Source organism: Artemia franciscana, chromosome 17 (assembly GCF_032884065.1).
Source record: "Artemia franciscana chromosome 17, ASM3288406v1, whole genome shotgun sequence".
NCBI classification, from domain to species: domain Eukaryota; kingdom Metazoa; phylum Arthropoda; class Branchiopoda; order Anostraca; family Artemiidae; genus Artemia; species Artemia franciscana.
In genome coordinates, this window is record NC_088879.1 from 23,396,381 (window position 1) to 23,420,675 (window position 24,295).

The 24,295-nt window shown below is 34.1% G+C and overlaps 1 long non-coding RNA gene across 2 annotated transcripts in view; it reads right to left on the bottom strand.

Annotated features, from left to right (window-relative positions):
* Positions 1-20,236: 20,236 nt before the first annotated feature.
* LOC136038024 (uncharacterized) overlaps positions 20,237-24,295 on the bottom strand; it is a 32,179-nt gene continuing 28,120 nt past the window's right edge. For both annotated transcript variants that reach the window (XR_010620108.1, XR_010620109.1), the window contains exon 3: positions 20,237-24,235. This is a non-coding gene — a long non-coding RNA (uncharacterized LOC136038024). The remainder of the gene's footprint in view (positions 24,236-24,295) is intronic.

A 24,295-nucleotide genomic window follows, 5' to 3' on the forward strand; every position in this document is an offset into this window, starting at 1 on the left:
CCAGTGGCTTGTAGATTGTTGCAGTATTTGATTGGCACTATTTATACCAGCACACTTGTGGAAAAAATACCGAAGAACCTTTCTAATACAGTTTGACATATCCCTGTCCATCCCCTCCTCCAAAAATTCTGACTCCTCTTTGCAATTTTCTATTTTCTTGGAAAATAAAGTCTTTTATGCAAAACTCAATAAACACCAAGATTGAGAAAGCTTGCAATAATCTATTTTTTTCCTCTCTTCATGTTGCATGATTAAACCTTAAAAGGAAATGTCACTTTTACAAAGTGACAAAGTAGAAAGTAGAAAGAGCCGTAGTCATGCAGCATCAAAAATTATCAATAAATGCGGTAGAAAACAAAATCGCTATAAAATCAAGAAATCCCCCTCCACGATTTTTCTCCCGAGAATCATCGCCAAATCCAGCTCGAAATCAGATTCGAACCACCACACCTCCAAGACAAGTACGTTTTGCTCCCAATAATCAATTGACATCACAAACCAATTATGAACCACTAAGGTGCCACACCAGTAACCGATTAGGCAATATACCAAGGAATTGTTTTGTGAACAACAATTATCGCCCTAATTTTGGGGGAACGAGCAACCGTTTGTCCAGGGGGACAAACTATAGTGGGTGCGCCACCAGAGGTAATCGAGGGAACACTTTTTTGACAAGAGGTAATTACCAAACCCAAAATCCGAATTTCCAGCTCAATAAATATCAGTATCGCGGAAGGAAAAACCAACCTAATAACGGTTGGAATAGAAATACAAGAGGTAGTTATATCAGCCGACCGCAACGATATAACAACTCCAACTCAAATAATAATCAAGAAAACCAAGGTAGAAAAATTGAAAGTTCTACATCGAACATCTGGGAACCGCAGGGAAACGATACAACCCTCCAAAATTCGTAGGACCAAAGTTTGGCGACAGGCACATTTATAGGTCCTTACCAGTGATTATACCATTTTTGAGTGCAAATAATAATAACATGTTACCAATATTTACAAAATTTGATGTAAGGAATATTTATTTTTCAGCCCTTATAGATTCAGGGGCGACAGTAAATGTGATAAATACATCCGTATTTAACAAATTGCCCAATTATACTAAACGACGAACGAGCAATATGTGTCCCAATTTATCAAGCGTTACCGGACATGATCTGGACGTAAGGGGGACTGTGTACCTAGCCTTGCGCAAGGGCAACAGAAATTTCTATACTCGATTTATAATTTGTAAAAATTTCCATACGAAGCTAAATTTAATAGAAGAAAATCATAATGAAAAATACTATGGACTTTAAGTACGAAAAACTAAAATTCCCCCAAAATCAATGCAGAGTCCAAATATCTCAAATGCTAGAGCCCACTAATGATAAAAACGAAATTTGGATAGCCTCACCACTTGAGGATATTAAAAAAAAATATAACATGCGAAGAACAAATTATAAATTACGAAAAGGGTGAAGGTTACATTTGGGTAACGAACACCTACGCAAATGACCTGATCACACTAAATAAAGAAACATGTTTAGTTAAAATACAAGTAGTATCGGAAACGGATATAAATAATTTGAAAAAATCGAAAAAAAACTTAGTGAATAATATAAATATTCAAGTTGACAAAGAATATCCCATGACAAAATTCAATTTCTTGAAAAATTCGAACTGAATAACATAACTGACATCCCATTGAAGCAAAAATTATGCGACTGACTATGGGAATATAAAGTTGTTTTTTTTTCAAAATCTGAAGACGGCATAGGACTTATGCCATTGTATGAACATGAATTTAAACTACGGGACTACCAGTGGCGAAACAGCCCTACCGTATCCCCTATAAGCATAAGACCTCGAAAGAAACCAGATTATAAGACCAAGCATAAGTCCATATTCTGCGGCCGTTATATTTGTGCCAAAGAAAAATATTGATCTTAGGTTAGTAGTAGATTATATAGCCCTGAATAAGCAGGTAATCAGTGACGAATTTCCCCACCTAGAATATATGAAATTCTAGATTCCATATCAAATAAAAATAAAATATTTACTTCCCTAGATTTGACACAAGGCTATCATCAAGTAAAAATAGCAGGCGGGTATGTATACAAAACCGCGTTTTCTATAACAGAATGAGGCTCTTATGAATATTTAAGGGCACCTTTTGGACTAAAAACTAGTTCAAGTGCACTATGTAGACCCTTACACTTCTTGGACGATGTGATCTGCATGGACAAAGATCCCGAAGACCATTTAGTAACCTTAGCTAAAGTGTTTGAGAAATTTAGAGAAGGTAATTTAAAAAGTAGACCAGAAAAAGTAAATCTTCTTCAAACAAATCTAAAATTTTTAGGAGTAGTTGTAACATAAGGACAAATTTCTCCAGACCCTGAAAAAATAAAATCTGTTAAAAATATAACCCCCCCCCCCCAAAAAAAAAAAACTATTAAGCAATTACGAGGAATCTTAGGATTAATGAGTTATTTTAGAAAATTCATAAGCAATTACTCACAGGTAGCGAAACCACTAACTGACCTCACTGACTTCATTAGAGGCAACCAACAAAAAATTATTTGGTCTAGGAAAGCTCAAGAATCCTTAGATCACATAAAAAAGGCTCTTATTTCAGAGCCCATATTATCATTACCAGTTTTCCAATCAGGACAATTCGTTGTTTCAACGGATGCCTCAACAAAGGGAATTTGGGTGATTCTCTCCCAAATAATAAATGGAGAAGAAAAAGTTATTGCGTACACTTTTCGTACCCAAACCCCCGGAAAAAGTAATTACTCTGCTACACAACTTGAAGTATTATCAATTATACATCATCTCGATAAGTTTAGGCATTATTCAGTAGGAAGAAAATTTAAACTACGTTCCGACCATAAAAGCCTACGGTATTTACAGACCTTCAAGAACAGCCCGAATTCATTAAATAACATAAAGATATGTCAAAAGAAAGACAATATCTGCGCTGCTCTAATAGACTATTTCTTGTATGATAAAGAACTGCCTGATACCATGAAATCTTTCAAAAAAGAAATTGATAATTTGTATTGTAATTTAGATGAGAATATATTATGTAGAATGACCGATAATAATAATAATAGAAATCAAACTTCCATCGTACCAGTTTTACCCCAAATTCTAGAAAAACCCGCTTTTGAATTTTTTCATTCTGAAGTAGGTGGACACTTGGGTATAAACAAAACCTTCCATAAATTAAAACAATACTTTTTCGTCACTTCAGCCTTAAAAAAGTTAAAGAATTATGTTACGCCTTGTAAACATGTAATTTGAGAAAAAATCCTCAAATCTACCCTAATCCAGCAATAGAAAGAATGCCTACGGCCAAGTTTCTATTTGATTTATATGGTACTAGCGGAGGGTTACCCAAGTCTGACAAAAGACATACTTGCGTACTCTCAGTAATCGATCATTTTTCTGGTTTCACGTTTGCTAGGCCATTGAAAAACCGGGGCGCTTACGTCACAAGCAAAGCCCTTAATAAAATATTTCTTAATTTCGGTATTCCTAATACAATATTAAGCAAAATAGGCCCTAATTCCGTATCAAAAGTAACCAAGGATTTACTGTCTTTTCTTAAAGTAAATAAATTGGTAACAACCCCATATCACCCCCAAGCAAATAGCAAAATTGAAAACAGGCATAAGCTATTCTCTAATATTTTGAGTATTTACACAAAAGGTAATCGAAAAGATTGGCACGAAACCTTACCCAATTTGACAAATGTGATTAATACAGCTTACTCCCCAGTTATGCGTGATAACTTATTTTATATATTATTCGGACGAGATTTTCGAATCCCGTATAATGAAATTATAGTCAAGAAAATACTATAATGATTCCGAAAATAATAAAGAAGAATTTCTTAACAGAATGAGAAAAACTTATAAACTTGTGAAACAGGAAATCGAAATATCTAAAACAAAACAAGAAGCCAAAAATATTCAAAATGTTAAGGGCGACCTAAATTATCAAATAGGAGATTGCGTTTACTTAAAATATGAAAATAAAGCGGTGGCAAAAAACTCTCTGATAGATATTCAGGACCTTAGAGAATAATAAAACAATATGACAACAAAGTTATATTTAAACTCTTAAAAGCAAAAAAGGGAAAAGTCTATTAGACGCATATTAGTCGTATAAAAAGGGCAAAATTCACAGAAACATGGACCCCGCAACCGTCAACATCGAATACCTCGGAAGACGAAAATGAAACACCTCAATCTAGACTAAGTGAGCTAAAACTTTTCAATTTCAAACAAGGATATTTCCAAAATAGTAGTGATGAAGAAAAATTTCACGAATTTCTAACAATGACAAATATGATTACCCCCAAAAAAGTACTCCTATCACGTGGAGACGCAAGGAAACCGACTCATCTTCAAGTAAAGAATCAGAAGAATTGAACTATACAATTTCACCAAAAACACAATTTTTCCCAGATAGAATCTCAACTTCTTACCCCCCACAACGTTTCCCCGATGATATGGTAAACCCTGTTACACCAATAGGCAGATCTCTTACGTTATACGATGAATTAAATAAGGCTATACAGACGCCTGGGGACAAAGAGCCAGAACAGGTCAAACAGCCCCAAAGACAAACATTACGAGAAGCCATGGATCTTATTAATTTTAAGATTAAGACTAGACAAAGTAAATTTGATGCTAGTCCAGCCAATGGTGAACACCAGTATCATGATATAACCGTTTCAAAAGCAAAACCAAGGACTGGCTATCTTGGAAGGAAACCATAATGCAATCAATTCCCCATCCTCCTGAGGATATGGCTCTTAAACAATGGAGACATCCTAAGAAAACGTTTGACTCCTCAATTAGTTCCCAAGAATCCTTCAACTCCCCCGAGTACAGAATTCAACAAGAAGTAGTAAACCTTCTATATCACGAGGAGAAGAAATTTTTGAAGGTCAAGCAGGGTCAACTCCAAAATCTCAAAAGTCTTCCAAAGAAATAAGTACTAAATCTACGAGTACCAGTTCCTCCGAAACAGAAAGTGAATCAGACACAGATAAGCTCAAGGACTCAGAAAGAGCCAGGTCACATAGTGCTGTTGCTTCAGCCAAAAAGGGACAACTGAAAGGTCAAAAGCTCCTAAAGAAACAATATAAAAAAATCGATTTAATATCGTTAGCAAAACCAAAGAAAAAGGATGCCGAACCTAAAGACGAAAAGGTAACAACCAAGTCAGGCAGAATCGGCAAAAAACCAGACAAATTAGAATATTAATAAGGAGACTATCAGCCAGGAGTGAAGTAAACAAATCATTTACCATAAAATCAAAAAATGACTAAAAAAAAATTCCCAAAGGAACCACCCGTACTATAGGATCCCTAAAAAAATGTACTTTTCAGGAAGTTTGCTAAGAATCAGATTGAAAAATTGGCCTACTTGGTCAAAAGTGCTCAGTATTTTAAGTAAGTTCCGGATCATCTCTTTCTAGCAAGAATATACTTATAAATGTGCAACTGTTTTTGATAAAATATTCTACCGCAAAAAAAAATTATTTAACGTTAAAGCTTATTAATACCTCTATAAACAACGCTGGCCCAATAGGAATTTCAATCTTACATTTAAGGTAATCTTATAGCTGTGTACCATCATTTAACAAATACCAAACTAAAGTGCATTACTATCCCTAAAAACACATCAAAGAAGTAAATTGCAGACAAGCGCCCCCGCAAGCCGTTCCCGAGGAACAAAATGTGGTCCGGTTTGGCATCCATACTTTCCTAATTGCGATTTCCTTATTTCAAACTAGTCCGATAAAATGTTCCTAACATAAGATTCTATTTTGGTTCGTACGCCGTGTCTGTACGGATTCCTGTCGTTGCTTCAGCTGATGTTACCCCATCTTATTCTCCTCATTGTATAAAATACGTGCACGTTTTAAAACAAAATTAAATAGAAATTCTCTTACGTTGTATTTCTCTGCTTGTCATTCAACATTTCCAATTTACAAAACATTTCTTTTTATCATTTCCAATTTCTCTAAGTTGTTAAAAACCTTCTCCATTTAATTGGTTACCCAATTTACTACCAAAATATGTCCAAAGCAATTATATACACGGAATTTATTTCAATAATTCATGCTAAAGAAAATGTTGTTTACTCAAGTGCAATTTTCATTCAAGACGAAAACGGTAAGGAAGTGTATGCCGAAACGTGGTACCTCAATTATGATCTTACAAAATTTGAACCTCACACCTATAGATTTGGCCTAAAATTAGCAAATACCCCAAAATACTGACCCACAAGAGTGGAAGTAAAAATAAAGTACTCAAATAAAAACAAAAAGGAAAAAATTTAACAAGTTCAATTTTTGATAAGAAAATTACAACAAAGATTTAATATTCACTACCGGTTTTGCAAGGGCCCTACTCAAACTGACGTCCTTTTAATCGACAAATGTAAACCCCCCAAATATGTTACAAAATCGAGGAAAATAAAAAATTTACCAAATACGAAGGAGTACACCACCCCTTACATGAAATCCGACATTATACAAAATTTATGTAAGATCCGAGATCCCAAGAATACGCCTTAAGGGTAAATAACATTTTCTAAAAAGCGAAAAAAGTCAATGGAAGCAAAAACAGACGCGTACAAAAATAAACTAAAATCAAAAAATTCAAATGATTAAAAATATATCATTTCAAGACGAATCTCCAGAAGGACTTCAGGCTGAAAAGGTAATTACCCATTAGCTAATTAACCTGCTTACATGCGTAACTAGTACTAACAAGGAAAACTGCCGCGAAAAAGAACTGTAAGTAATACTGATGCTTTAAAACCGAACCAAAACCAAGTGCCTACGAGACGAGACTTTTGAATTCCAAATAAAACCGAATGTTTGCCAAACCTCTCATAAATAGACCATGAACCAAACGGAATAAACCTTGAATCTGCAATAACAAATGCAGTAAGGAACTTACAGTATGATACCTTAAGCTCTTTACTACGAGCTCCCATCATCCTTAGCGAGGACTTTATTATACAAGGAATGATTATTTTATTATATGGCTCCTTTTCCCAAGATGTAATGAGTAAATACTACAATTATAGGCATAAAAATGCTTTATACAACTTTGCAGCACTTCTTCATGCAACACCCCCCCAAGAAATATCCCTTAATAACATCCCTAATTCGCGAAAACTTTAGGCACATAAAAGATGAACCAGGTTTCAAAATAATTTGGCCTTTAAAGTTTCTAGGATTACTGATAGACTTGGATCACAGAATAGTTGAAAATGAAAACATATTGCTTGGAATATATGAAAATTATTTATTGCACGATGCAGAATTCGACCCAATGATAATAAACAATTCAATCCATTGCATTTATGAAGAACAATATGAAGAATTGAAAAATGTAACAATTATATTCTATATGAATGATGAAAATTTTGGATATAAAATTTTACTAAGTAAGGACATAATCGTGTATGAACAATTGATGTACTGCGCCAGCTCGCTATGTTTTCGTAAGCAATTGGCTTAGAAAACAATTCATACAACCCAAAATAAACTAAGTCTAAAAGATCAATGCAGGAAACAAATATGTCAAACCATGAGAAAAGGGGACTTTCATCACTCCCTACATAGACTCAAAATCCCCACGAGTCTAAAGAAATATTTGATGTACATCGAAGATGGGCCAGAATTAGGCAACCAAGATTTCCAGTTAACATTCACAACCCCCTACCTATTAAAATCGGAGCATAATCTACCAACCTATATTAACAATCACGGAAAATTATGAGATTAACGATCTAGCCTACACTAAATTTAAATTTCATCAAAACATGTTTAAATCCACCTAAGATCATTAATTTAATGCAACTTATTTCTTTTTTTATAAATTGGACTTGTCAAAAGAAAAATGGGATCTTCTGATTCCAGAACCTAGAAACATTTATACATATTTTTTTCTTTTCTCACATCGTAACTAATTAATCAAAGAAAAAGGGAAAAGTGTTGATATTTCGAATAAAAAAAAAAATAAACTCAAATTCAATTTTTCTCTTTTTGGCCAATTATTTCTGCCCCTTTTATGTAATTTCTCTAATTTATAGACAAAGAAAGAACTGACTAAATTAAAGACAGGAGAGTATATTCTAAAATAAACAACACCATACTCCACCCCTAGAAGAACCCCGTGTCAACCAGGTAATCGCTTATTAACTAGTTAACTTGCTTTTATAAATAACAGATATTAATAAGAAGAATGCCATTAAAAAGAGCCCTAAGTAATCCGAACCTCACCAGTTTAGAGTTTTAGCAGTTTTGACGTAACATAAAGGCCAGCAAAAACTCCCAATAAAACCCCAAAAAACCAAATTTCTTGGATTCCAGATAAGACCCAAAGTTTGCCAAACTTGTAAGAAATTGACCAAAATTTTAATGACAAAATTCTGGAGACAGTCGTAAATGATGCGACAAGGAACTTACGTTATAAGACTCTGTCATTCCTACTACAAATCCCCATTGTCCTTAGCAATAACTTAATAGCGAAGATATTATTCATATTGCTACACTGTTCCTTTTCACCTAAAATAATGAGAGAAGACTTCCAATATAAAGAACGATTTGGGTCTCTGACTTTTACCGTTTTACTCAACAATACCCCCCCCCCCTAAGAAAAAATCCTCTAATAGCAACCCTGATTCGTGAAAATTTCTGGAGAATATTTAACGACGGAGGCTAAACGATCATTTGGCCCTTAAGATTTTTATCAATGCTCATAGAAAAAAATTATAATATTATACTAGAAAAACCAAATATACTATACGGCATTTATGAGAATTACAAAAACTATCATTTAGTAAATAATTCAATGAAATATGGTCAAGAACTCTACCTATATGAAGAGGACTATGGCGAATTAAAGAAAGTAATTTTTAATTGTAGTAAATACGACGAAAATTTTGCGTCTAAGATAGCACCGGAAATAGATATTGCCATATATGAGAAACTATTAACAATAAAAATCCTTTATATTTCCACAAAAGATTAATTTTTAAAATAGTTCGTAATGTCCCGAATCAGCCGACTGTAAAGGAACAATGCAGAAAACACATCCGTCTTCTCATGCAAAAGGTAAACATAAATCATGCCTTAAATAATCTTCGACTTCCTAAATATCTACAACGATATCTAAACCAGAGACCAGAACTCACGCTCCCAATAGCTCAATCAAGAGAACGAGACATATCCCAACTAATTATAAATAGACTGTAATACAGATTTTTAGGCCCCAGAATACTTGCAATGCTTGATTTAAATCAAATATTAACCACAGCGTTAACCCTATAAAAATTTATGTAAAGAGAATTTTTAAGTTCACCTAATTAACATTCAAATAATGCAATTCTTAATTCTTTTTTTTTAAATTGGGCTTGTCAAAAAATCTGGAATAATGAAAGAACCTCCACCAAATTAATTATTTTCTCGCCATTCAAATAAAGAACGCTCAAATAAGGACAAAAGCTTCAGAATTACAAAAACAAATAATTGAAAAAGATCCCAGTCTGACAAAGGCCATAATCAAAGTTCTTTCCATCTTACATTAAAAGTCGTTCACCTAAAAGATAATGGCAAAGTTGAACTCATAAAGAATGCTTTCGCAAAGGCCATAGCTAGTTTTCCACAAGAACTTACCAATAACCAACTACATCTTGACTTTCAAGGCATTGGAAAATTTTATGAACATATTCTGTACGCGAAATTAATGAGAATATAGTTAAGGCTCACTTAGGCTGTTTTGGAAGAAATTACCAAAGAAATCAATAAAAGCGGCATACGGATCGCAAATCAGGAAATTCTGGAAGCTCCATTTGAGTCCATTCAATTATATCAGCAGCAAAATGAGCATCAAAATGATTCATTGTTATTTTTATGGTTCCCACCATTTCAGCAGTGAAAGAGGCTAAAGAACCTGTGTACCCAAAATGGTTGTCATGGGTTTTTCTACTTTTGGTGTTCACTTCTACATTATTATATTCGGTGCTAAATGGATGTATTATCAATGGCGATAGATAGAATCAATACCGTAATAGAATTACGCATCAGATTGACCATTGCTCTAGAAAACAAGGATAATAATCAAGAAAAAAAAAATCAAGGCCATGTTAAAATTAAAAACAAATTTTTTATTTACAAGTTTGGTTTTTGTTCTAAATGTTGGAGTAAAAATCGCTCAGACTTTGTTTTTTGCCTACGACCATGTGTTTAACGGGAACCCTTTGGCCGTGTGTTTATCCTTAGGATTGGCATTTGGCATAGAGATCCTTATTCCAGAGGTCTTTTGCCGCCACTTTCCTCCTTATATGGGAAGTCTCGTAAGCCAAATAATGGACTTATTTTGTACTTGTTGTTTTGATGCAGGTACTTATGAACTGCAAAGCGAAGATGCGCAAGCCATAAGTACATTGCCAAAGTATTCCAGAATTGGAAATTTTAAAGAAATATATGAGACCAATAAAAGAAAATTGAGGAAAAAATGATCCATCAGCAGTGGCCACTATTACCACAGCTTCTTTGTCACGAGAGATTTTATTAATAATGCTCGCCAGAGGCCATTCCATAGCTTTGGTCGAACAAGGCAAAGCAAAGACTATCTTAGATATATTCGCCTTCAGGACATTTGAAGCAAATTGATTCAGGACGAGGAAATTTAAATAACTGATAATTTGATTATAAAAGATGCATTAATCCATGAAGATGGATTAGAATTAATGAAAAAATTCAGAACTCAAAGAGAGCTCAACCAAAAGCTCAAGAGATCAGAGCTCAACCATGAGCTCAAGAGCTCAATCAAGAACCCAGAGACCAGAGCTCAAGCTCTCAAGAGGTCAGTCAAGAGAAAGAGACCAGTTGGCATTTGTCAAGAGACAAAATATCTTTGGAAAAGATATGGTGATTGGAGTGGTTACATATGAAGATGTCATATCCATTGGCAATTAATAGACGATACAGTTTATATCCAATTCCAGAATTGGAATTTCAAACTGTTACGGGCAATAACCACAAGTCCTAAATACGTGATTGACAAAACCGGAACAGATCCGCTCTCTTTGGGGGAGATGGAGGTAGGGTTAATTTTGAAAAAAATAGAAAAAAAATTAGGTATTTTTAACCTAGGAAGGAGTGATTGGATATTAATGAAATTTCATATGTAAAAGGACCTCGCAACTCAGATCTCTTATTTCAAATCTCGACCGGATCCAGTGTCGTTGGGGTGGGATGTTGGAGGGGGGACCCGAATTCTTAAAAGAGGTTTAGAATGGTATGATCAGGATGAAACTTGGTGGGACACCAACATACCCGCTGGTATTTTCTTGAAATGACGCTTTAAATAAAGGTGTTAGCAATTCCAATATAGTACATCGGGGTAGGGATCGCCTATTATCAAAATACGATCCAAAGAAACTAATACGCGAGTTGACTTGCAAATATGTTTTGGCTTTTTCTCCAATTAGCTATGGATTGATGGCAATTAAATTTTAATTCAAAAACCTCAGCAGAAGAATTTATTTTGTCTGAACTTACAAAAAACTTTCTGTGCAACTTCCATAGTTAGTAAATCTATTAAAATCATCTCTTCTTTTGTCTACATCTGAAGTTAATCCTAGTAACAAGCAACCCAGTGATCGCAGACGGACAAGAAAGAACAATCAGAGACGAACAAGACAGAAGAATCAAAGACCAAAGAGTCAAGACAGAATCAACAGGACAAAGTCAAAGTCAAGACCAGTCAGAACAAGACAATATCAGAATAAGACAAAGTCAACCAAGACAGAAGAAAAAAAGAGTCAAAGAGTCACAAGTAAAAAGGAGACGTAGAAATGAGAAAAACAAGGATGTTCTTAGATTTAAGCAGCATGAGAAAGCAGCAGATCTAAATAAACGTTGAGTTTTAAAAACGATATAGCACTGACGAGGACTAAACGCTATTGAAAAAATAATTAGGAATTATCCCTAAAACATTTGTTTTGTTTATTTTATAAACTATATTTGTATTTTCATTTGCGCTCTTTGCCAGAATCCTTATAATCTATTTCACTTTTTTTATTCCAGGGATGGAGGAGGTGCTATTTCGAAGGTAAAGAGCCTTATGAGTTCTCTAGGAAGTCCCGATGAAGAAATTAAAGATGCTTATTCACTAATTTTTTTTAATAGAAGAAATTTTCCACTTCGAGGAAAGGAATATACAATTAGTGTCATTTTTGTTAACGAAAACTTGGAATCATTTACGGAGAAAAACAAGCTAGAAACAATTATTCAAGAATTGAGTTCTAAAGGTTTCAAGAGGACAGAGTTTATCTTTAAAACTATTATGAAACATTTCAGTGACAAGGAATTACGAGATAATCTCAAGATACATGACCTTATAGAAGCAATTAGTAGAGCAACAACAAGAGCCACTATTGTTTATACCAATGGGGATCAGTTGCTTAGTGGAATAGCAAAGCAGTTTAAAGAACATACTCCACAAATTATGCCAGAAGGTGGTTAGAAAAAATGTATAAAATGGAAGAAATTTTTAAGAATTCTTGACAAAAAGTGTTGACAGGTGTATTCCTTTTTGAGTGAATTCAAATGCAGTTTAGTTTTTTTGTTTTGTAGTACAGTGGTTGTTAACTTTTTCCTTTAATTTTTGCTTGTTTACGTTTGCACAACTTAAAAAAGATAAAGTGGGAGGATTTAGTGTAACTAGATTTGATTTCCTCTCAAGAGTCTACTTTGCACAAATTTTATTTCCAACCTTGACGAAGTTGGGGCTTGTCTTATTGACATACTTTACAATAAAAAAATGCTAATCCTCCCACCAACATAAAACCAGATAATTTGTGTGACCTAAGAATTCTACCCAATGTCCGCAAAGACCCGTCCATTATTATAACTAAAGCAGATAAAAGCAATTCTTTGGTTATCATGGATACGAAAGATTACAACACAAAAATTTATGCAAATCTAAATGACAAAACTACATATAAAACTATAACCCATGATCATACTGATCAGTTTTGATCAAATTATAAAAGAATTAAAAGATCTAAAACAAAATGGTAAAATTACTCAACAATTATATAATAAACTTTCCCCCCGAGGCAGCTTTTGTCCAAAATTTTATGTTCTACCAAAATTACATAAGCATGGCATTCCTTTAAGGCCAATTGTAGCTTGTATGAAAGCCCCCACCTCTAACATTGGAAAATGGTTGTGTACAGCCTTCAAACCTTTGCTTTTTTCTCAAAAATCTTTTATATGTAATTCAGTTGGATTTAGTCGAAAAGCTCAAAAACATAAATATTTCAGTTATCAGTTATATACAGTTATCAGTAGCTTCGACATTGTGTCTATGTATGCAACTATTAATGTAGCAGAATCCGAGAAATTATTCGAAAATAAAATAAATGAAAATTATGACTTAATAGAAGCTTCTGCAACATGATTAGATTGTGACATTTTAATGACCTTGGTTAAACTTTGTAACAAATATTTAATGTATTTTCAATTCCGTAATTCTTTCTACCAACAAATAAATGGCTTATCCATGGGTGCGCCTCTCTCCGGGTTACTGGCGAATATTTATGTAGAGCACATAGAAAATTGGGCATTAAATTCATATTTGTTGAAACACATGTTTTGGGGACGTTACATGGATGACGTAATTTCATTTTGGAACTATGGGGGACATGAACTTAGGGTCTTTTTAGATTACCTTAATAAATATGATAGGAATTTACAGTTTACCTTAGAAATCGAAATTGCAAATAAAATCTCATTCCTAAATGTTCTAATTATTCGTAACTTAGATGAACTCAATTTTACTATTTACAGAAAACCAACACAAAGCAATAGATATCTACATTTTGAATCAAACCATCCCCCACAAGTTAAAAGACTGGTCTTAATATCTCTCGTCGATCGTGCCCTAAACTAGACTTTATCAGAGACATACTCTTTGGAAATGGGTATCCTCTTTTATTGATTAATAATACAATTAAACGTAGAGTGAAAAGACACTACCATAAAATGAACGATAATTTACCATGTGAGAATCCCAATAAACCCCAAAACATAATTTACCTCTCATATATCCCAAAAATCACTAGAAATCTTAAAAAAGTATGCAAACAAAATAATCTGTATGTTGTATTTAACAATAATTTGAAAATCAGAAATTTCCTAAATTATAATAATGATAAGACTCCAGTTACTCGCCAAAGAGGTGTCTAGCATATACCATGCGATTGTGGCAAATTCTATGTAGGGAGAACCCACCAGAATTTCGAGAAACGCCTACAAACACATAAAGATGACATCACCAAATCTCTACTTTCTAACACTACTTCTGTTTCTTTTGATTCTGCTTTAAGCAGCCATGTTTTCGAAAATCCTAGCCACAAAATACTTTTTGAAGAATCCGCCATTAATAGCAATGATCTAGGCATAAAGCAAGTAGTTCGAGAAGCAATTGAAATCAGACTTAAGATTAATAATAATATTTCCTTAAATATGGATTTAGGAGAATATTCACTGAATGATCTATACACAAATTTAATTAAAAATAACCTTACGAAATATTATAAAAAACCAATAGATATTAACACAGAACCTGTCACAAATAGAACTATAAGATCAGCAGCGAAAAAAGCTAGGCTGGCATTAAAAACGTGTTTTTAATTCATTTTCTTTCATTTCAATGAATTGCCTCGTTTCATAACAATTTATTTATCAGTCCTGGTTGAACTGGTAAGGATGCTGGGACTGTTTTGAAAAACTGTCCATTTTAGTTTTATTGATTTTATCCTCTTGTAAGTTGTTTTTTCTTATTTGTATTGCTGAGGACAGCCTTTGGACATAGGGCCGAAATATTAATTCTAATTTGTTTCCCACTGTCTTAAAAAATTCCCTATTGTTCTTCTTGTTTTTGGTATTTGTGATGGAAAGGCAGTGTGGTCTTCGTCGTTATCTGTATCACTTGATTACCTCCAGTCTAAACATCAAAACGCTGGGATCCTACTTACCGGTGACGGAAATGAACTAGGTTAGGTTAGGTCATCTTTGTCGGGAAACTAATTTAAAACAAATCGTTAATATGCCGACCACAAAAGGTGGTAGTTCCCTTAACATTATTTGTACAAACCCACGTGAATTCTAACAAAGACCCAATTCCCTCCCCCCTCTTGGTGGCAGTTACCAACTTACGCTTTTGCTAAATCCGATTCAAGATCATATCCGCAAGCATTGTTTTCGATTTGGAAAATTGTTTAATTAAATTAGAAACTAATAACGGGAGAAGCTTTTAAACGAAACGACAATAGAAATTAAATATAATAGAATTATTAGGAAAGAAGATTTAGATATTGGGATGGAATACACGATTATAGGAATCAAATGGGTTGCAAAATTAAAAAATTAGACAAAGGTATGGTTTTAAAGGTTATTGAAAGAAAATAAAAGATACAATAAGTTATTTATGTATTAATGATGAACAGTCGACTAAATATTAAAGCATAATAAATTATTACATTTTATCAGCAGTATAAAAATAATAGAAAATAATCAAACTAATAAACACATAAACACACACAAGTTTTAACATGGCCCTTTACATTGCTTTAAAAACAAAACGTAAGAATTTTTACACCCCCGATTAAAATATATATCACAGGTAGCGCAATAGCGCTGCCTAAGTAAAGCGCGAAGTTTGCATGATGTATTTTTTTTTCACCAATGTACTTTATCTACTCAATTTTGCAAGTGGAGATATTCTGGGGTAATTGTTAGAGAAATTTTTCAGTGTGTTTGGTTTCCTTGGAAATTCCTCAATCACCAGAATTTAATCAATTAATCATCAGAGCATGTGAAGGACTAATATAAAAAATGATGAAACTTATCACCTGAGCAGTATCAAGTTAGCATCGGAAAGTGTGAAGGATAATTGCAAAAAAGAAGAGACTTATCGCCTGAAGACTATCAAGTTAGCATCACAACGTGTGAAGGATAAATATAAAAATGACGACTTATCGCCTGAAGGCCATCAAGTCTATATCAATCCAGAGAAATATCATCTATAGAGATAATGAAGTGTCGTCAAAATTACATCAAAAAAGTCTCTTGGAAACCAAGAACAAAATACAGGAGAGATGATTTGTATCAAAGGAATCACATTGAAAAGGTTACTGTTTACAATTTATTGAAAACACAAAGAGGGACTGACTTTTTTAGTAAGGAACAGAGGAGGAAAACATAAAAATAAACATCAAATTCTATAAGAATTTTTATAGAAGCCGCAGGTCGACGAAAAACAATGAAGAAACATTATCACATAGCTCAACTCTGCCTAAGCTTGCAATAAGATCTACATAAAAGAAAGTGAAAAGTTATCCTTCAAAAATAATAAAGAAAAGTCAGAACGGAGCACAAACCAGCGCCAAGTCTTTTGATATGTCCTGCTTCATAAGCCAGTCCACGCACAATTCATCTCTGGCTAATAACATACAATCCAGTTTATTTGTAAGAAATTATTGACAAAGGTGGGCATATAGGTCCAGGACTGTAGCAAATATGAAGTCACATTTAGAAAATTTAAATACTAGCTTTGATATGTGCAAACAAATGAAAGAACGTTTTCAACCATTGAAATTAAGCTACTGCTAGCAAAGGCTAACGTAGTATTAACATAGCTTCGAACTCTTTAGTAAAGCTACATGCAAACATTCAAAAGCAGTGTTCTAAAATCTTAGAGAATCTACCAAGAGCAGATTTTTTCTCTGATGTTGAAGAATTTACCCTTGCAATGGGAAATGCAATTGAACACTTTGTGCATAATGAAGCTTATCATCTCGAGTAAGTGTATAAAATTTTTGATGTCAACCATTGTTTGAGAAGTGGTCACACTGGTGACCTTTACGCTGAAATTCCAACTGATGAGGGAGGAAGGGGAAATTTGTTTTACTATAGTAATAACAAAGCTGTAGAAGTTGGTAATAGATGCTTGTGCGAGACAACAACACAAAACCAGCAAGATAATGATACTGAGAATAGCTTTCCAAATTTTGTACCTCCTTTTCACAAAAGGTTAGCTGAAGGATTTAAAAACACAATCTTCTACCAAATTTGATGATGAAGACTGAAATACTAACAAATTAAAGTTCTCATCGATATTTGTAAAAGATATATGATAAAGGATTTGAATAAAAAAAATTTAGAGAGGGACGATCGAAATACATTCTACTGTCGAAAGTTAGTTGGCAGACAAAAATCCCCAAATTAAATTGAAATGTCATCGAGATCTCTGCAAATATGAGCCAATTGACATTCAAATGAGTCTTATGCTCTTTTGGACAGTTTCCGAGATGAACAAAGAAGATTCATTAATGAAGATTCAGTGGAATTATATTTGGATAAATCCAATTGCTGCGCAGACCAGTCAATTAAACTTGACAAAATGGGACTTTCACTTTATTGTCACCCAAGTAAAGGAAATTACAGCTTTGTTCGTGTTTTGCGAGCATAAACACCACAATTTCCTCTTCTAGCAAACTTTGTTAAAAGCTTGTAAAAGGCTGTAGAAAGATGGGGACTCATTATTGAGGTGAAACCAATTAGGAGCTAAAATAGTGTTGCACAATTATGATCCGTTGTAGAAGTTGCAATTTCAAAACTGAGGAGGAAAAACTTTACAAGCTTTCTGGAGCCTATGCGTCCTCAGGTATCTACAGAAGAATCAGAAATTATGAACTTCTTTGGGAAAAAGCAAATAAAACTAACTGAGACAAAAGACGAATACCCATCAGTTCCTTATTATTGCTGCAAGCAGTTGTAACTGCCAGATAAGAAAAAACTTATGAAACTCCAGGTTGCACAAAGAATTTGAATCAATTTGAACTGCTAATGATAAGATATGTCACACCATATCTAACAGTTGCTATGCTTGGACAAGTCCTGGGATCATAAAGACTAGCAAACGAATTGACACAGGCTCTCAAAGGAAAAATTGTACATCTACCTGTAGATGTTCAAGCAAATGTAGATGTAAAACCAGAAAAATTGCTAAACACTGACAGTTTTGTCGTACTTGTCAATGGACAAACAACCAATAACAAGAATGTTTGGGCACCACTTATTGATTTAAGAAAAATACACAAAGCACGACTTTGGTTGAAAGCAAACAATATTATGCATAGGAACAATAAAGCATACACACTAGAAGAGTTGAGAGACTATTGAGTCACATTAGAAAAAGAAAAGGGACAAGAGCAAACTTATGAAGTACCAAAGGGGGCAATATAGGAAAAACTTACAAATGATGCCAAATCACCCTTAGTAGAGCATTTCTCTATACAAAAACTTGACTCGTCAGTACCGAAAGACTTTATTGATAACTTCAAGAACTATAAAAACCTTGAGACTGACCAATTGTCTACTAAAATGTCAATCAAGAGTATCGAGGGAAATGCGGGGAAAGCTGTATTCCCGCCAGGCCCTCAGGGCAGGATTACCAACCCACTTGGTACGAAAGGTTCGGAGCACTTGTACTTATACTGTACAGGAAATAAAATTACATAAACAGCCTGAAAAATGTTGCATGTTTCTGTTGCTCGACTTAGAAAAATAAATTTATCTGTTGTTTAGAAATGTGTTCTGTTCTGAAAAACATCAAAGTAGAAGTTTTATTTAATTTGACCCTCGTTTGAAAAACAAACTTATGAGCTAAGACTGAATTTTGATTGAGTTTTCTTATTTTTTCACAAAAAAATTGTCTCATATTTTTCAACATTAATCATTCCGTAGATCTGGGCTTAGTGATCTTCTTAATTTCCCCCTTCATTAAAAGGGAGTATTTACATGATGCCATGGTGCCTATTTTATGATATTTTGTATTATTTGCAATGAGAGAATGTTTTGTACAATGTTGCGGGTCTTTTGGCTCCTGCTTAGAACAAAATGAAGTAGACGTGGAAGTACTAGGAATTGGACATGTGAAGGTGAATCTTCAGAACTAGTTACTCCTGGTATTACATTTTTTGTTGACTTGATCTATCTTAATGCTCTGTGATAATCCGGCATATAGAAGGATTCAAATTTGCCATGCGCCTAAAGGGAGCCAATAAAATGCTCTTTGTGATTATTGTTCCTGCTTTTAGTGTTGTTTTCAAGTGCATTCTCAGACATGCTTTTGGCCCTTTTTTGTATGCCATTTTAATATGCTCTTTTCTTTAAAGTGTGGTAGCTAAAAATTGGGGGTTAAGTTTTGGTCACATTGGATTTGATGAAACCCAGTGACTTTCAAAGTGAAATTTTTATTATTTGTGATACGACATATGATTTGCTTAATAAATGTATTTATATCTGGAATATGACATTTTTGCTGGGTCTTCAGCTCTGTCAGTCTGAAAAAAAGCTCCGAAAACTATCATCGGCGCATTTGAAAGATGTCTCGCCCGACAAAGGGTTTTTAGAATTGACAAGATAACAAAGGGTTTATCTTGAAATTGGAGCTGGTTTAAACGATAAAGAATTGGAGCTGGTTTAAACGAAGTGTGAAAGTTTTGTTGTGTTTTATATATAAATATCTTAAAATAAAAAAAAAATAAAAAAACGATACTGCTGACCACATAAATTACCTCGGAGTCCCTATTGGCTCGTCTCTAAGGCATTGACGTCTTCTACTGATCAAACACCTTAATCGACGAATATCCGGCTCGTATGCTTCCGTAGTCTCTGCTAAATTCCGTTTTAGCCGCCCCCTCCTTGCCATCCTATATAACGCTACTGTTTTACCTCATATTCTGTACCTGGCACCATTTTGGAAACTATTTTCGAAGGCTGAATTGTCTAAAATCCGTGCGCTTTTCTTCCGTTCTGCTAAATACCTCCTACGTTTTCCTCCCTGGTACAGAAACTCAATCCTCATTAAAAAGTATCACATAACCGACCCTCATGTTGCAGTTGAAAATGTAATCAAAAGACACAATATTAAAATAGTAGATCACGATTGGTATAATCTCCTTTTACAATAGACCTGTTTTCGTTTTATTCATTTTAGTGCTATTTTGTTTGCCCTTTTATTATTTGAGTCTCTTTCTAGTTATGTCTCTTCTGATATGTTCTTATATATTTTCTTATATTTATATGTTCGTGCTCCGTCTTTTTCAATTCGTATGATTGACGGGTTTTCAAATAAATAAATAAAAATAAATAAATTTCAATTGAAAAGATTACATGATTTAGGGGAGGATCAGTTTCAAGAGTAATTGGACATCAAAGCATTTTCAAATCTCTTCCCTTATGGCAAAGACCATATGCGGGACATGTCCCGTCATTTTTCAATGCGAAATGCTGACTACATCAAGAGGCGTCTTCTTAGTAGACACTGACAGTTCCGCTCAGACCAAACTCTCTATTTCACAACTTTCAGCATCAAGACCTTTCTTACTTTTGTAACAGTGCTGCAAACATGATTAGGACTGTTAGGTTAATCAAAGTGCAAAAGATTTTCTGGATCGACTTCGACACAGAGCTCCAGTCAAACGTGAGAAGATATCGACAATATTTTGATGCTTTGGTTGGAAAAGTCAAGTCTATGATATTACTGTTATTTATTAAAGCCTCTTGTGCGGAATGGTGTTCTCCAGATTTCATAAAAGACTCAAGTGACATCAACAGTCATGTGGTTGGCGTCGATAAAATGACACCAGCTGAATTAACAGCAATAGTCATTGTGTCTGTGGTCATAAATTTTTAAAAGAAATTGAGAGCCGTATTCAACGACCTATCCTATGCAAAGTTGAATCCCGTCTTTGGTAAAATCAAGGACTACTATTGACGAACTGAATACCAAACGAGTGGTGCACCACATGTGCATTACACTCTCTGGGTAGAATCTGTACAAGTCGCTAGAAAATCATCACTGGATGAAGTTACACGGTACATTGATAGCTTTACCACATGCCATTTTCTTTATAAACTATCGAGTCCGATCCTGCACAAACTTATTGTTAATCACCAGATGCACCGCTGCAGCAAATACTGCCAAGGGAAATTCAAAAGAAATTCAGGCTTATGGATTAGTGATTACAGATTCGGCATTCCTCACTCTTCTAAGAGTTCAATTATTGGTCATATCGGCTCCAAGTTGCCAAACTATATAACAGACTGCATGACGAAAGGTGAAAAGTTAGAAATTGATGAGACATGGGAAGAAGTGAATAATCCGTACAAAGGTCTGGGAAGATGAGTTACGTCATTTATATTTAAGTCAGTTGTCAAATGACTTCAATTCCCTCAATTTGGATCAGAAGATAATTGTCGACAGAATTATAGGCAACCTAAAAAAAGGCAATAATGATGTTCAATTATTGGTCATATCGGCTCCAAGTTGCCAAACTATATAACACACTGCATGACAAAAGGTAAAAAGTTAGAAATTGATGAGACATGGGAAGAAGTGAATAATGCGTACAAAGGTCTGGGCAGATGGGCTACGTCACTTCTATTAAAATCAATTGTCAAATGACTTAAATTTACTTAATTTAGATCAGAAGAAAATTGTTGAGATAATAATAGGCAACCTAAAAAAATGCAATAATGACAAGCCCATCACACTGATAGTGTCTGGATTTGGAGGAACTGTGAAGTCATGAATAATTAGTGTACTTAGAAGGTTCATTTGTCGGGAATTAGCGACGGGGATTTTCCAGTTTTTGTTATGGCCCCAACTGGATTGCCGCTCATAGTATAAAGGGTGTTACCATTCATCGGTGTTTAAGTGTGCAGGTTGACTAGCAGAGAACTGCAAAGTATGCATCGTTATCCATCAAACGATTGCTGATAATTAAGAGAAAAACTTGGACGAAAAAAAAATGTCATTATAGATGAAATAAGCAAGGTTTCGTCTCTGATTCTGATGTATATTCATTTGCAATGGACGTGATTAAATCTAATAGTTTCCCAATGGGAAATTCCAACTTTGTTCTCTTTGGATATTTTCTTCAATTAAGGCCCGTGTCAGTAAATCCACCTTTCATTCCTCTTACTCGTCTAGAGATCCGAATTAGACTTGAATCCATGGGATCGTTTAATCTATAGCAATAATTTCAGTATGATAAGCTGACAGTCAACACGAAGCAAAGAAAGGACAAGCACAATGCAGATACTCTTGCAAACATAAGGCTTGGAATTTGTGAAGAACAGCATCTCCGGTGTCTTTCAACATGAAAATTTAGATGTATGTCGAGAGCCACCTCCAAAATAACTACGAAATTATATTGTCATTTGTGTAAGGAAGGCAAAGTGCCGGTTAAACAAACAACAAATGTAGACAAATAAACAACATACTGCTAAAAGAAACGAGCTTAAAACATCTTACACTGATTGCCATTGATTTTCTTTCTTCTGTGGCAGGAAATAAAAGGATTGAAGAAGAAGCACTAAATAGTGAACCGAATGTAGGAAAGTAAAAGAAGGAATTTCGTAGAATAATTAAATGTTTGTTTGTAAGGAATTCATTCGACAGAGGAAGGAAATTTTTGGGTGTGGTATATGAGGAAAGAATGGATGGAAGTTATATTAAATGATAAGCTATATGGGGCTTAAGGAGTTGGGAGAGTTATCAAGTGCATAAGGACTATTTTCTGTAGTCTAGTTGCTTATTAATTTTGAATAAAACATATTCATTCACTAGAGATACTCCTTTGTCCATCTGTATCTTGAATATGCTTCTCCAGTTGGGCACCACCAGATTTCAAAGGAAGCCAATTAAATTAATTCTATTCAAAGAATAGCCTCTTCACCTCAAGATATGCTGCTTGACTTTAAGATAAGCTGCTTGACTTCAAGATACGAAAAGAAGTGTCCCTTTTGCCATGGAGAAAATTATCAAAAAAAGATTCCTCCTTTTTACGCTTGTACCCCTGACCCATTTTCAAGTTTACAGTCTTTTCTTTTTCATGAAGGAAATTATTTGCCCCATATAATATGACCTAAAATTTAAATAGGTGTTCTCAAACTTTTTATTGATTGTTTTTATTAAATGACGTTGCATTCCCTTGCCTGTTTTACATATGGAAGCGTTTATAAGCCTTTTATATGTTGTTCTGGTTTTGGTTTTACTTCTGAATAAAAATTCGGCTCATCCAAGCTTGTGAATCATATCTAAAATAAATTTTATCTTAACGTTTGCATTTGCTTATATCTTCTTTTTAGTTAAAGAAGAAATTTTAAACAATTGAAAATTTGAAGCGTAAGCAAAGTTACATTATTCTGCTCTAACTGATCGACTATCTATAGATGAACAAACACGTAATCAAATTTTAAAATTGCCACTAATATACCAATTTAGCTTATTCCTCCTTTAAATTCCCCTTTTTATAATTCTCATTTAAACTTCTATCAGCAAAAAGAAATTTCTTCTATTATATATATAATTTTCCTGACTGAAAGACAAAGAACGAGTTCACATAAACGATTACGCTATTAATTGCAAATTCCCAAGAACTATTATACTAGTTGTTTTACATTTTAGTTTTAATGGGCGGCTTTTGAGACTTGCATTCGTTAGAGAGAAGGGTCTGGAAATCAAATAGCGCCAGTTAACTCAAGGATAAATGGCAAATTCACCCTTTTTCCGATATTAGGATTTAACTCAAGAATAGATTGTACAAATTTGTCCTCAGTCTGTAAGTAAGAAAAATGTTCTAAGTACAAAATTCTAAGTAAGAAATATTTGTTAAACACCCGTGACACGAAAATTGGTAGCCTCTCCCTAATCCCTAGTATAACTCCAAAAGAAAAAGACTCCTTAGAAAGAGAATAGCACAGAACGATGCTAACAACTGCAAATAATATGCTAAAAAAGAAATAGATAATTGCCAGACAACCATATTTAATTTAGTTTCAGCATTCAATCAAGTTTCCAAAAATTTCATACCCCTGCTTCTATCCAAGAGACCCAATATTCCTCAACTGTTATCAAAGAAATAATGCAAATTTGTTTTCCAGATTAATGGCTATTACCTTGTATCCTATTTTGTCAGCCATTGGGACCACATTGGATGTCGCTGAGTCTCATCTTCTCTCTTAAATAACATCCAACTACCATTTCCAACTTCTATTGACATTGTCCTTCTTTTTTGAAGTTGTGCTTCTTCTAGAGTACGGTGAGAATTCTGCACCTAAAAAGGTAAATAATTTATGTGAAGTAAACAGACACATTTTTCTACCGTGCTTGCCTC